The following is a 15,785-nucleotide window of genomic DNA, read 5'->3' on the forward strand; positions in this document are numbered from 1 at the left end:
AGATGGAAAGCTTCCTTTAAGTATATTCAGGCCGTGACCTTAAGGTTGTGACCAGCAATTTGTAGTTATGGGCCTTTGACCCGGGAGTGGCAATTGGCTAAGAAGGACTCTTCTTCCTAGTAAGGAGGACTTCATACAGGGTGATGGCCATCAGGCAGCTTAGATGGAAAGCTTCCTTTAAGTATCTTCAGGCCGTGACCTTTAGGCTGTGACCAGCAATTTGTAGTTATGGGCCTTTGACCCGGGAGTGGCAATTGGCTAAGAAGGACTCTTCTTCCTAGTAAGGAGGACTTCATACAGGGTAATGGCCAGTAAGCAGCTCAGAGAGAGAGCTACCTTTTAAGTATCTTTATGTCGAGACCAGCAATTTTTAGTTATGGGCCCTTGAGTCGGGACTGGCAACTAGCAAAGAAGGACTCTTCTTCCAAGTAAGGAGGGCTTTGTAGAGGGTAATGGCCATTAGGCAGCTTAGATGAAAAGTTACCTTTTAATTATCTTTCTGCCGTAACCAGCAATTTGTAGTTATGGGCCTTTGACCCGGGACTGGCGATTAGCTAAGAAGGACTCTTCTTCCTCCTGAGTTAGGAGGACTTCATACAGTAGTAATGGCCATTAGGCAGCTCATATGGAAAGCAACCTTTTATGTATCTTCAGGCTGTGACCAGCAACTTGTAGTTATGGGCCTTCAAGCCGGGACTGGCAATTAGGACTCTTCTTCATACCGAGTAAGGAGGACTTCATACAGGGTGATGGCCATTAGCATACCTTCCAACTTTTGAACTTCAGAATGAGGGACACTTGAGGGCGAAAATGACGGCAAAATTTGGGCCGTGGCCAAACTCTTAACAGTGGAAGAAGCTTAAGGAGCGTGGTTGAACAAAACCCCGGCTTCCTCGTACCTATAAAATTAGCTTTGATGGTTTTCGTTGAGCCTAGTTTAACCGGTTCCCACCCGCTGTATAGTCACATGATAGCAAGGCCGGATCACTCTCGTTCTGGGAGGACGTCCTCCCCCAGTACAGATCTCTCCCCAGTACAGATCTCCCCCAGTACAGATCTCTCCTCCAGTACAGATCTCCCCCAGTACAGATCTCTCCTCCAGTACAGATCTCTCCTCCAGTACAGATCTCTCCTCCAGTACAGATCTCTCCTCCAGTACAGATCTCTCCCCAGTACAGATCTCTCCTCCAGTACAGATCTCTCCCCAGTACAGAACTCTACCCAGTACAGATCTCCCCCAGTACAGAACTCTGCCCAGTACAGAACTCTGCCCATTACAGATCTCTCCCCAGTACAGATCACTCCCAACTGTCCCAGTACAGAACTCTGCCCAGTACAGATTCCCCCCATCCCCCAAGTACAGATCTCTCCCTACTAAAGATCTCTCCCCAGTACAGATCTCTCCCCAGTACAGAACTCTGCCCAGTACAGAACTCTGCCCAGTACAGAACTCTCCCCAGTACAGATCTCCCCCAGTACAGAACTCTGCCCAGTACAGAACTCTGCCCAGTACAGATCTCTCCCCAGTACAGATCACTCCCAACTGTCCCAGTACAGAACTCTGCCCAGTACAGATTCCCCCCATCCCCCAAGTACAGATCTCTCCCCAGTAAAGATCTATCCCCAGTACAGATCTCTCCCCCAGTACAGATCTCTCCCCAGTACAGGACTCTGCCTAGTACAGATCTCTCCCCAGTACAGATCTCTCCCCCAGTACAGATCTCTCCTCCAGTACAGATCTCTCCTCCAGTACAGATCTCTCCCCCAGTACAGATCTCTCCCCCAGTACAGATCTCTCCCTACTAAAGATCTCTCCCCAGTACAGATCTCTCCCCCAGTACAGATCTCTCCCCAGTACAGAACTCTGCCCAGTACAGAACTCTGCCCATTACAGATCTCTCCCCAGTACAGATCTCCCCCAGTACAGAACTCTGCCCAGTACAGAACTCTGCCCAGTACAGATCTCTCCCCAGTACAGATCACTCCCAACTGTCCCAGTACAGAACTCTGCCCAGTACAGATTCCCCCCATCCCCCAAGTACAGATCTCTCCCCAGTAAAGATCTATCCCCAGTACAGATCTCTCCCCCAGTACAGATCTCTCCCCAGTACAGGACTCTGCCTAGTACAGATCTCTCCCCAGTACAGATCTCTCCCCCAGTACAGATCTCTCCTCCAGTACAGATCTCTCCTCCAGTACAGATCTCTCCCCCAGTACAGATCTCTCCCCCAGTACAGATCTCTCCCCCAGTACAGATCTCTTCCCCAGTACAGATCTCTCCCCCAGTACAGATCTCTTCCCCAGTACAGATCTCTTCCCCAGTACAGATCTCTCCCCCAGTACAGATCTCTCCCCCAGTACAGATCTCTTCCCCAGTACAGATCTCTCCCCCAGTACAGATCTCTCCCCCAGTACAGATCTCTCCCCCAGTACAGATCTCTTCCCCAGTACAGATCTCCCCCCAGTACAGATCTCTCCCCTAGTACAGATCTCTCCCCAGTACAGGACTCTGCCTAGTACAGATCTCTCCCCAGTACAGATCTCTCCCACAGTACAGATCTCTCCCCAGTACAGATCTCTTCACAGTACAGATCTCTCCCCCAGTACAGATCTCTCCCCCAGTACAGATCTCCCCCAGTACAGATCTCCCCCAGTACAGATCTCTCCCACAGTACAGATCTCTCCCACAGTACAGATCTCTCCTCCAGTACAGATCTCTCCTCCAGTACAGATCTCTCCCACAGTACAGATCTCTCCCCAGTACAGAACTCTCCCCCAGTACAGAACTCTCCCCCAGTACAGATCTCTCCCCCAGTACAGATCTCTCCCCAGTACAGATCTCTCCCCCAGTACAGATCTCTCCCCCAGTACAGATCTCCCCCAGTACAGATCTCCCCCAGTACAGATCTCTCCCACAGTACAGATCTCTCCTCCAGTACAGATCTCCCCCAGTACAGAACTCTGCCCAGTACAGAACTCTGCCCAGTACAGATCTCTCCCCAGTACAGATCACTCCCAACTGTCCCAGTACAGAACTCTGCCCAGTACAGATTCCCCCCATCCCCCAAGTACAGATCTCTCCCCAGTAAAGATCTATCCCCAGTACAGATCTCTCCCCCAGTACAGATCTCTCCCCAGTACAGGACTCTGCCTAGTACAGATCTCTCCCCAGTACAGATCTCTCCCCCAGTACAGATCTCTTCCCCAGTACAGATCTCTCCTCCAGTACAGATCTCTCCCCCAGTACAGATCTCTCCCCAGTACAGATCTCTCCCCCAGTACAGATCTCTTCCCCAGTACAGATCTCCCCCCAGTACAGATCTCTCCCCCAGTACAGATCTCTCCCCCAGTACAGATCTCTTCCCCAGTACAGATCTCTCCCCCAGTACAGATCTCTCCCCCAGTACAGATCTCTCCCCCAGTACAGATCTCTTCCCCAGTACAGATCTCTCCCCCAGTACAGATCTCTCCCCCAGTACAGATCTCTCCCCCAGTACAGATCTCTTCCCCAGTACAGATCTCCCCCCAGTACAGATCTCTCCCCTAGTACAGATCTCTCCCCAGTACAGGACTCTGCCTAGTACAGATCTCTCCCCAGTACAGATCTCTCCCACAGTACAGATCTCTCCCCAGTACAGATCTCTTCACAGTACAGATCTCTCCCCCAGTACAGATCTCTCCCCCAGTACAGATCTCTCCCCAGTACAGATCTCTCCCCCAGTACAGATCTCTCCCCCAGTACAGATCTCCCCCAGTACAGATCTCCCCCAGTACAGATCTCTCCCACAGTACAGATCTCTCCTCCAGTACAGATCTCTCCTCCAGTACAGATCTCTCCCACAGTACAGATCTCTCCCCAGTACAGAACTCTCCCCCAGTACAGATCTCTCCCCAGTACAGATCTCTCCCCCAGTACAGATCTCTCCCCAGTACAGATCTCTCCCCCAGTACAGATCTCCCCCAGTACAGATCTCTCCCCCAGTACAGATCTCTCCCACAGTACAGATCTCTCCTCCAGTACAGATCTCTCCTCCAGTACAGATCTCTCCCACAGTACAGATCTCTCCCCAGTACAGAACTCTCCCCCAGTACAGATTTCTCCTCCAGTACAGATCTCTCCCCCAGTACAGATCTCTCCCCCAGTACAGGACTCTGCCTAGTACAGATCTCTCCCCAGTACAGATCTCCCCCAGTACAGATCTCTCCCACAGTACAGATCTCTCCCCAGTACAGAACTCTCCCCCAGTACAGATCTCTCCTCCAGTACAGATCTCTCCCCCAGTACAGATCTCTCCTCCAGTACAGATCTCTCCCCCAGTACAGATCTCTCCCCCAGTACAGATCTCTCCCCCAGTACAGGACTCTCCCCAGTACAGATCTCTCCCACAGTACAGATCTCTCCCCCAGTACAGATCTCTTCACAGTACAGATCTCTCCTCCAGTACAGATCTCTCCCCAGTACAGATCTCTTCACAGTACAGATCTCTCCCCAGTACAGGACTCTGCCTAGTACAGATCTCTCCCCAGTACAGATCTCTCCCCAGTACAGATCTCCCCCAGTACAGATCTCTCCCACAGTACAGATCTCTCCCCCAGTACAGATCTCTCCCCCAGTACAGATCTCTCCCCCAGTACAGATCTCTCCCCCAGTACAGATCTCTCCCACCGTACAGATCTCTCCCCCAGTACAGATCTCTCCCACAGTACAGATCTCTCCTCCAGTACAGATCTCTCCCCAGTACAGATCTCTCCCCCAGTACAGATCTCTCCTCCAGTACAGATCTCTCCCCAGTACAGAACTCTCCCCCAGTACAGATCTCCCCCAGTACAGAACTCTCCCCAGTACAGATCTCTCCCCCAGTACAGATCTCTCCCCAGTACAGATCTCCCCCAGTACAGAACTCTCCCCAGTACAGATCTCTCCCCCAGTACAGATCTCTCCTCCAGTACAGATCTCTCCCCAGTACAGAACTCTCCCCCAGTACAGATCTCCCCCAGTACAGAACTCTCCCCAGTACAGAACTCTCCCCAGTACAGATCTCTCCCCAGTACAGATCTCTCCCCAGTACAGATCTCTCCCCAGTACAGAACTCTCCCCCAGTACAGATCTCTCCCCAGTACAGATCTCTCCCCAGTACAGAACTCTCCCCCAGTACAGATCTCCCCCAGTACAGAACTCTCCCCCAGTACAGATCTCTCCTCCAGTACAGATCTCTCCTCCAGTACAGATCTCTCCCCAGTACAGATCTCTCCCCCAGTACAGATCTCTCCTCCAGTACAGATCTCTCCCCCAGTACAGATCTCTCCCCCAGTACAGATCTCTCCCCCAGTACAGATCTTTCCTCCAGTACAGATCTCTCCCCAGTACAGATCTCTCCCCCAGTACAGATCTCTCCCCCAGTACAGATCTCTCCCCAAGTACAGATCTCTCCCCAGTACAGATCTCTCCCCAGTACAGAACTCTCCCCCAGTACAGATCTCTCCCCCAGTACAGATCTCTCCCCCAGTACAGATCTCTCCCCCAGTACAGATCTCTCCCCAGTACAGGACTCTGCCTAGTACAGATCTCTCCCCAGTACAGATCTCTCCCCAGTACAGATCTCCCCCAGTACAGATCTCTCCCACAGTACAGATCTCTCCTCCAGTACAGATCTCTCCCCCAGTACAGATCTCTCCCCCAGTACAGATCTCTCCCCCAGTACAGATCTCTCCCACCGTACAGATCTCTCCCACAGTACAGATCTCTCCCACAGTACAGATCTCTCCTCCAGTACAGATCTCTCCCCAGTACAGATCTCTCCCCCAGTACAGATCTCTCCTCCAGTACAGATCTCTCCTCCAGTACAGATCTCTCCTCCAGTACAGATCTCTCCCCAGTACAGATCTCTCCCCCAGTACAGAACTCTCCCCAGTACAGATCTCTCCCCCAGTACAGATCTCTCCCCAGTACAGATCTCCCCCAGTACAGAACTCTCCCCAGTACAGATCTCTCCCCCAGTACAGATCTCTCCTCCAGTACAGATCTCTCCCCAGTACAGAACTCTCCCCCAGTACAGATCTCCCCCAGTACAGAACTCTCCCCAGTACAGATCTCTCCCCAGTACAGATCTCTTCCCAGTACAGAACTCTCCCCCAGTACAGATCTCTCCCCCAGTACAGATCTCTCCCACAGTACAGATCTCTCCTCCAGTACAGATCTCTCCTCCAGTACAGATCTCTCCCACAGTACAGATCTCTCCCCAGTACAGAACTCTCCCCCAGTACAGATTTCTCCTCCAGTACAGATCTCTCCCCCAGTACAGATCTCTCCCCCAGTACAGGACTCTGCCTAGTACAGATCTCTCCCCAGTACAGATCTCCCCCAGTACAGATCTCTCCCACAGTACAGATCTCTCCCCAGTACAGAACTCTCCCCCAGTACAGATCTCTCCTCCAGTACAGATCTCTCCCCCAGTACAGATCTCTCCTCCAGTACAGATCTCTCCCCCAGTACAGATCTCTCCCCCAGTACAGATCTCTCCCCCAGTACAGATCTCTCCCCAGTACAGATCTCCCCCAGTACAGAACTCTCCCCAGTACAGATCTCTCCCCCAGTACAGATCTCTCCTCCAGTACAGATCTCTCCCCAGTACAGAACTCTCCCCCAGTACAGATCTCCCCCAGTACAGAACTCTCCCCAGTACAGAACTCTCCCCAGTACAGATCTCTCCCCAGTACAGATCTCTCCCCAGTACAGATCTCTCCCCAGTACAGAACTCTCCCCCAGTACAGATCTCTCCCCAGTACAGATCTCTCCCCAGTACAGAACTCTCCCCCAGTACAGATCTCCCCCAGTACAGAACTCTCCCCCAGTACAGATCTCTCCTCCAGTACAGATCTCTCCTCCAGTACAGATCTCTCCCCAGTACAGATCTCTCCCCCAGTACAGATCTCTCCTCCAGTACAGATCTCTCCCCCAGTACAGATCTCTCCCCCAGTACAGATCTCTCCCCCAGTACAGATCTTTCCTCCAGTACAGATCTCTCCCCAGTACAGATCTCTCCCCCAGTACAGATCTCTCCCCCAGTACAGATCTCTCCCCAAGTACAGATCTCTCCCCAGTACAGATCTCTCCCCAGTACAGAACTCTCCCCCAGTACAGATCTCTCCCCCAGTACAGATCTCTCCCCCAGTACAGATCTCTCCCCCAGTACAGATCTCTCCCCAGTACAGGACTCTGCCTAGTACAGATCTCTCCCCAGTACAGATCTCTCCCCAGTACAGATCTCCCCCAGTACAGATCTCTCCCACAGTACAGATCTCTCCTCCAGTACAGATCTCTCCCCCAGTACAGATCTCTCCCCCAGTACAGATCTCTCCCCCAGTACAGATCTCTCCCACCGTACAGATCTCTCCCACAGTACAGATCTCTCCCACAGTACAGATCTCTCCTCCAGTACAGATCTCTCCCCAGTACAGATCTCTCCCCCAGTACAGATCTCTCCTCCAGTACAGATCTCTCCTCCAGTACAGATCTCTCCTCCAGTACAGATCTCTCCCCAGTACAGATCTCTCCCCCAGTACAGAACTCTCCCCAGTACAGATCTCTCCCCCAGTACAGATCTCTCCCCAGTACAGATCTCCCCCAGTACAGAACTCTCCCCAGTACAGATCTCTCCCCCAGTACAGATCTCTCCTCCAGTACAGATCTCTCCCCAGTACAGAACTCTCCCCCAGTACAGATCTCCCCCAGTACAGAACTCTCCCCAGTACAGATCTCTCCCCAGTACAGATCTCTTCCCAGTACAGAACTCTCCCCCAGTACAGATCTCTCCCCCAGTACAGATCTCTCCCACAGTACAGATCTCTCCTCCAGTACAGATCTCTCCTCCAGTACAGATCTCTCCCACAGTACAGATCTCTCCCCAGTACAGAACTCTCCCCCAGTACAGATTTCTCCTCCAGTACAGATCTCTCCCCCAGTACAGATCTCTCCCCCAGTACAGGACTCTGCCTAGTACAGATCTCTCCCCAGTACAGATCTCCCCCAGTACAGATCTCTCCCACAGTACAGATCTCTCCCCAGTACAGAACTCTCCCCCAGTACAGATCTCTCCTCCAGTACAGATCTCTCCCCCAGTACAGATCTCTCCTCCAGTACAGATCTCTCCCCCAGTACAGATCTCTCCCCCAGTACAGATCTCTCCCCCAGTACAGGACTCTCCCCAGTACAGATCTCTCCCACAGTACAGATCTCTCCCCCAGTACAGATCTCTTCACAGTACAGATCTCTCCTCCAGTACAGATCTCTCCCCAGTACAGATCTCTTCACAGTACAGATCTCTCCCCAGTACAGGACTCTGCCTAGTACAGATCTCTCCCCAGTACAGATCTCCCCCAGTACAGATCTCTCCCACAGTACAGATCTCTCCTCCAGTACAGATCTCTCCCCCAGTACAGATCTCTCCCCCAGTACAGATCTCTCCCCCAGTACAGATCTCTCCCACCATACAGATCTCTCCCCCAGTACAGATCTCTCCCACAGTACAGATCTCTCCTCCAGTACAGATCTCTCCCCAGTACAGATCTCTCCCCCAGTACAGATCTCTCCTCCAGTACAGATCTCTCCTCCAGTACAGATCTCTCCCCAGTACAGAACTCTCCCCCAGTACAGATCTCCCCCAGTACAGAACTCTCCCCAGTACAGATCTCTCCCCCAGTACAGATCTCTCCCCAGTACAGATCTCCCCCAGTACAGAACTCTCCCCAGTACAGATCTCTCCCCCAGTACAGATCTCTCCTCCAGTACAGATCTCTCCCCAGTACAGAACTCTCCCCCAGTACAGATCTCCCCCAGTACAGAACTCTCCCCAGTACAGAACTCTCCCCAGTACAGATCTCCCCCCAGTACAGATCTCTTCACAGTACAGATCTCTCCTCCAGTACAGATCTCTCCCCAGTACAGATCTCTTCACAGTACAGATCTCTCCTCCAGTACAGATCTCTCCCCAGTACAGATCTCCCCCAGTACAGATCTCTCCCACAGTACAGATCTCTCCTCCAGTACAGATCTCTCCCCCAGTACAGATCTCTCCCCCAGTACAGATCTCTCCCCCAGTACAGATCTCTCCCCCAGTACAGATCTCTCCCACCGTACAGATCTCTCCCCCAGTACAGATCTCTCCCACAGTACAGATCTCTCCTCCAGTACAGATCTCTCCCCAGTACAGATCTCTCCCCCAGTACAGATCTCTCCTCCAGTACAGATCTCTCCTCCAGTACAGATCTCTCCCCAGTACAGAACTCTCCCCCAGTACAGATCTCCCCCAGTACAGAACTCTCCCCAGTACAGATCTCTCCCCCAGTACAGATCTCTCCCCAGTACAGATCTCCCCCAGTACAGAACTCTCCCCAGTACAGATCTCTCCCCCAGTACAGATCTCTCCTCCAGTACAGATCTCTCCTCCAGTACAGATCTCTCCTCCAGTACAGATCTCTCCCCAGTACAGATCTCTCCTCCAGTACAGATCTCTCCCCAGTACAGAACTCTACCCAGTACAGATCTCCCCCAGTACAGAACTCTGCCCAGTACAGAACTCTGCCCATTACAGATCTCTCCCCAGTACAGATCACTCCCAACTGTCCCAGTACAGAACTCTGCCCAGTACAGATTCCCCCCATCCCCCAAGTACAGATCTCTCCCTACTAAAGATCTCTCCCCAGTACAGATCTCTCCCCAGTACAGAACTCTGCCCAGTACAGAACTCTGCCCAGTACAGAACTCTCCCCAGTACAGATCTCCCCCAGTACAGAACTCTGCCCAGTACAGAACTCTGCCCAGTACAGATCTCTCCCCAGTACAGATCACTCCCAACTGTCCCAGTACAGAACTCTGCCCAGTACAGATTCCCCCCATCCCCCAAGTACAGATCTCTCCCCAGTAAAGATCTATCCCCAGTACAGATCTCTCCCCCAGTACAGATCTCTCCCCAGTACAGGACTCTGCCTAGTACAGATCTCTCCCCAGTACAGATCTCTCCCCCAGTACAGATCTCTCCTCCAGTACAGATCTCTCCTCCAGTACAGATCTCTCCCCCAGTACAGATCTCTCCCCCAGTACAGATCTCTCCCTACTAAAGATCTCTCCCCAGTACAGATCTCTCCCCCAGTACAGATCTCTCCCCAGTACAGAACTCTGCCCAGTACAGAACTCTGCCCATTACAGATCTCTCCCCAGTACAGATCTCCCCCAGTACAGAACTCTGCCCAGTACAGAACTCTGCCCAGTACAGATCTCTCCCCAGTACAGATCACTCCCAACTGTCCCAGTACAGAACTCTGCCCAGTACAGATTCCCCCCATCCCCCAAGTACAGATCTCTCCCCAGTAAAGATCTATCCCCAGTACAGATCTCTCCCCCAGTACAGATCTCTCCCCAGTACAGGACTCTGCCTAGTACAGATCTCTCCCCAGTACAGATCTCTCCCCCAGTACAGATCTCTCCTCCAGTACAGATCTCTCCTCCAGTACAGATCTCTCCCCCAGTACAGATCTCTCCCCCAGTACAGATCTCTCCCCCAGTACAGATCTCTTCCCCAGTACAGATCTCTCCCCCAGTACAGATCTCTTCCCCAGTACAGATCTCTTCCCCAGTACAGATCTCTCCCCCAGTACAGATCTCTCCCCCAGTACAGATCTCTTCCCCAGTACAGATCTCTCCCCCAGTACAGATCTCTCCCCCAGTACAGATCTCTCCCCCAGTACAGATCTCTTCCCCAGTACAGATCTCCCCCCAGTACAGATCTCTCCCCTAGTACAGATCTCTCCCCAGTACAGGACTCTGCCTAGTACAGATCTCTCCCCAGTACAGATCTCTCCCACAGTACAGATCTCTCCCCAGTACAGATCTCTTCACAGTACAGATCTCTCCCCCAGTACAGATCTCTCCCCCAGTACAGATCTCCCCCAGTACAGATCTCCCCCAGTACAGATCTCTCCCACAGTACAGATCTCTCCCACAGTACAGATCTCTCCTCCAGTACAGATCTCTCCTCCAGTACAGATCTCTCCCACAGTACAGATCTCTCCCCAGTACAGAACTCTCCCCCAGTACAGAACTCTCCCCCAGTACAGATCTCTCCCCCAGTACAGATCTCTCCCCAGTACAGATCTCTCCCCCAGTACAGATCTCTCCCCCAGTACAGATCTCCCCCAGTACAGATCTCCCCCAGTACAGATCTCTCCCACAGTACAGATCTCTCCTCCAGTACAGATCTCCCCCAGTACAGAACTCTGCCCAGTACAGAACTCTGCCCAGTACAGATCTCTCCCCAGTACAGATCACTCCCAACTGTCCCAGTACAGAACTCTGCCCAGTACAGATTCCCCCCATCCCCCAAGTACAGATCTCTCCCCAGTAAAGATCTATCCCCAGTACAGATCTCTCCCCCAGTACAGATCTCTCCCCAGTACAGGACTCTGCCTAGTACAGATCTCTCCCCAGTACAGATCTCTCCCCCAGTACAGATCTCTTCCCCAGTACAGATCTCTCCTCCAGTACAGATCTCTCCCCCAGTACAGATCTCTCCCCAGTACAGATCTCTCCCCCAGTACAGATCTCTTCCCCAGTACAGATCTCCCCCCAGTACAGATCTCTCCCCCAGTACAGATCTCTCCCCCAGTACAGATCTCTTCCCCAGTACAGATCTCTCCCCCAGTACAGATCTCTCCCCCAGTACAGATCTCTCCCCCAGTACAGATCTCTTCCCCAGTACAGATCTCTCCCCCAGTACAGATCTCTCCCCCAGTACAGATCTCTCCCCCAGTACAGATCTCTTCCCCAGTACAGATCTCCCCCCAGTACAGATCTCTCCCCTAGTACAGATCTCTCCCCAGTACAGGACTCTGCCTAGTACAGATCTCTCCCCAGTACAGATCTCTCCCACAGTACAGATCTCTCCCCAGTACAGATCTCTTCACAGTACAGATCTCTCCCCCAGTACAGATCTCTCCCCCAGTACAGATCTCTCCCCAGTACAGATCTCTCCCCCAGTACAGATCTCTCCCCCAGTACAGATCTCCCCCAGTACAGATCTCCCCCAGTACAGATCTCTCCCACAGTACAGATCTCTCCTCCAGTACAGATCTCTCCTCCAGTACAGATCTCTCCCACAGTACAGATCTCTCCCCAGTACAGAACTCTCCCCCAGTACAGATCTCTCCCCAGTACAGATCTCTCCCCCAGTACAGATCTCTCCCCAGTACAGATCTCTCCCCCAGTACAGATCTCCCCCAGTACAGATCTCTCCCCCAGTACAGATCTCTCCCACAGTACAGATCTCTCCTCCAGTACAGATCTCTCCTCCAGTACAGATCTCTCCCACAGTACAGATCTCTCCCCAGTACAGAACTCTCCCCCAGTACAGATTTCTCCTCCAGTACAGATCTCTCCCCCAGTACAGATCTCTCCCCCAGTACAGGACTCTGCCTAGTACAGATCTCTCCCCAGTACAGATCTCCCCCAGTACAGATCTCTCCCACAGTACAGATCTCTCCCCAGTACAGAACTCTCCCCCAGTACAGATCTCTCCTCCAGTACAGATCTCTCCCCCAGTACAGATCTCTCCTCCAGTACAGATCTCTCCCCCAGTACAGATCTCTCCCCCAGTACAGATCTCTCCCCCAGTACAGGACTCTCCCCAGTACAGATCTCTCCCACAGTACAGATCTCTCCCCCAGTACAGATCTCTTCACAGTACAGATCTCTCCTCCAGTACAGATCTCTCCCCAGTACAGATCTCTTCACAGTACAGATCTCTCCCCAGTACAGGACTCTGCCTAGTACAGATCTCTCCCCAGTACAGATCTCTCCCCAGTACAGATCTCCCCCAGTACAGATCTCTCCCACAGTACAGATCTCTCCCCCAGTACAGATCTCTCCCCCAGTACAGATCTCTCCCCCAGTACAGATCTCTCCCCCAGTACAGATCTCTCCCACCGTACAGATCTCTCCCCCAGTACAGATCTCTCCCACAGTACAGATCTCTCCTCCAGTACAGATCTCTCCCCAGTACAGATCTCTCCCCCAGTACAGATCTCTCCTCCAGTACAGATCTCTCCCCAGTACAGAACTCTCCCCCAGTACAGATCTCCCCCAGTACAGAACTCTCCCCAGTACAGATCTCTCCCCCAGTACAGATCTCTCCCCAGTACAGATCTCCCCCAGTACAGAACTCTCCCCAGTACAGATCTCTCCCCCAGTACAGATCTCTCCTCCAGTACAGATCTCTCCCCAGTACAGAACTCTCCCCCAGTACAGATCTCCCCCAGTACAGAACTCTCCCCAGTACAGAACTCTCCCCAGTACAGATCTCTCCCCAGTACAGATCTCTCCCCAGTACAGATCTCTCCCCAGTACAGAACTCTCCCCCAGTACAGATCTCTCCCCAGTACAGATCTCTCCCCAGTACAGAACTCTCCCCCAGTACAGATCTCCCCCAGTACAGAACTCTCCCCCAGTACAGATCTCTCCTCCAGTACAGATCTCTCCTCCAGTACAGATCTCTCCCCAGTACAGATCTCTCCCCCAGTACAGATCTCTCCTCCAGTACAGATCTCTCCCCCAGTACAGATCTCTCCCCCAGTACAGATCTCTCCCCCAGTACAGATCTTTCCTCCAGTACAGATCTCTCCCCAGTACAGATCTCTCCCCCAGTACAGATCTCTCCCCCAGTACAGATCTCTCCCCAAGTACAGATCTCTCCCCAGTACAGATCTCTCCCCAGTACAGAACTCTCCCCCAGTACAGATCTCTCCCCCAGTACAGATCTCTCCCCCAGTACAGATCTCTCCCCCAGTACAGATCTCTCCCCAGTACAGGACTCTGCCTAGTACAGATCTCTCCCCAGTACAGATCTCTCCCCAGTACAGATCTCCCCCAGTACAGATCTCTCCCACAGTACAGATCTCTCCTCCAGTACAGATCTCTCCCCCAGTACAGATCTCTCCCCCAGTACAGATCTCTCCCCCAGTACAGATCTCTCCCACCGTACAGATCTCTCCCACAGTACAGATCTCTCCCACAGTACAGATCTCTCCTCCAGTACAGATCTCTCCCCAGTACAGATCTCTCCCCCAGTACAGATCTCTCCTCCAGTACAGATCTCTCCTCCAGTACAGATCTCTCCTCCAGTACAGATCTCTCCCCAGTACAGATCTCTCCCCCAGTACAGAACTCTCCCCAGTACAGATCTCTCCCCCAGTACAGATCTCTCCCCAGTACAGATCTCCCCCAGTACAGAACTCTCCCCAGTACAGATCTCTCCCCCAGTACAGATCTCTCCTCCAGTACAGATCTCTCCCCAGTACAGAACTCTCCCCCAGTACAGATCTCCCCCAGTACAGAACTCTCCCCAGTACAGATCTCTCCCCAGTACAGATCTCTTCCCAGTACAGAACTCTCCCCCAGTACAGATCTCTCCCCCAGTACAGATCTCTCCCACAGTACAGATCTCTCCTCCAGTACAGATCTCTCCTCCAGTACAGATCTCTCCCACAGTACAGATCTCTCCCCAGTACAGAACTCTCCCCCAGTACAGATTTCTCCTCCAGTACAGATCTCTCCCCCAGTACAGATCTCTCCCCCAGTACAGGACTCTGCCTAGTACAGATCTCTCCCCAGTACAGATCTCCCCCAGTACAGATCTCTCCCACAGTACAGATCTCTCCCCAGTACAGAACTCTCCCCCAGTACAGATCTCTCCTCCAGTACAGATCTCTCCCCCAGTACAGATCTCTCCTCCAGTACAGATCTCTCCCCCAGTACAGATCTCTCCCCCAGTACAGATCTCTCCCCCAGTACAGATCTCTCCCCAGTACAGATCTCCCCCAGTACAGAACTCTCCCCAGTACAGATCTCTCCCCCAGTACAGATCTCTCCTCCAGTACAGATCTCTCCCCAGTACAGAACTCTCCCCCAGTACAGATCTCCCCCAGTACAGAACTCTCCCCAGTACAGAACTCTCCCCAGTACAGATCTCTCCCCAGTACAGATCTCTCCCCAGTACAGATCTCTCCCCAGTACAGAACTCTCCCCCAGTACAGATCTCTCCCCAGTACAGATCTCTCCCCAGTACAGAACTCTCCCCCAGTACAGATCTCCCCCAGTACAGAACTCTCCCCCAGTACAGATCTCTCCTCCAGTACAGATCTCTCCTCCAGTACAGATCTCTCCCCAGTACAGATCTCTCCCCCAGTACAGATCTCTCCTCCAGTACAGATCTCTCCCCCAGTACAGATCTCTCCCCCAGTACAGATCTCTCCCCCAGTACAGATCTTTCCTCCAGTACAGATCTCTCCCCAGTACAGATCTCTCCCCCAGTACAGATCTCTCCCCCAGTACAGATCTCTCCCCAAGTACAGATCTCTCCCCAGTACAGATCTCTCCCCAGTACAGAACTCTCCCCCAGTACAGATCTCTCCCCCAGTACAGATCTCTCCCCCAGTACAGATCTCTCCCCCAGTACAGATCTCTCCCCAGTACAGGACTCTGCCTAGTACAGATCTCTCCCCAGTACAGATCTCTCCCCAGTACAGATCTCCCCCAGTACAGATCTCTCCCACAGTACAGATCTCTCCTCCAGTACAGATCTCTCCCCCAGTACAGATCTCTCCCCCAGTACAGATCTCTCCCCCAGTACAGATCTCTCCCACCGTACAGATCTCTCCCACAGTACAGATCTCTCCCACAGTACAGATCTCTCCTCCAGTACAGATCTCTCCCCAGTACAGATCTCTCCCCCAGTACA

The 15,785-nt window shown here is 52.6% G+C and overlaps 1 protein-coding gene across 1 annotated transcript in view; it reads left to right on the top strand.

The window, feature by feature from the left end:
• The window catches only part of LOC143955422 (uncharacterized), a 178,942-nt gene that overhangs the window by 80,834 nt on the left and 82,323 nt on the right, over nucleotides 1-15,785 (top strand). The window lies entirely within an intron of this gene.

This window comes from Lithobates pipiens, unplaced genomic scaffold (assembly GCF_037356315.1).
Source record: "Lithobates pipiens isolate NorthernLeopardFrog02 unplaced genomic scaffold, aLitPip1_a1.2 Scaffold_35, whole genome shotgun sequence".
Lineage (NCBI taxonomy): Eukaryota > Metazoa > Chordata > Amphibia > Anura > Ranidae > Lithobates > Lithobates pipiens.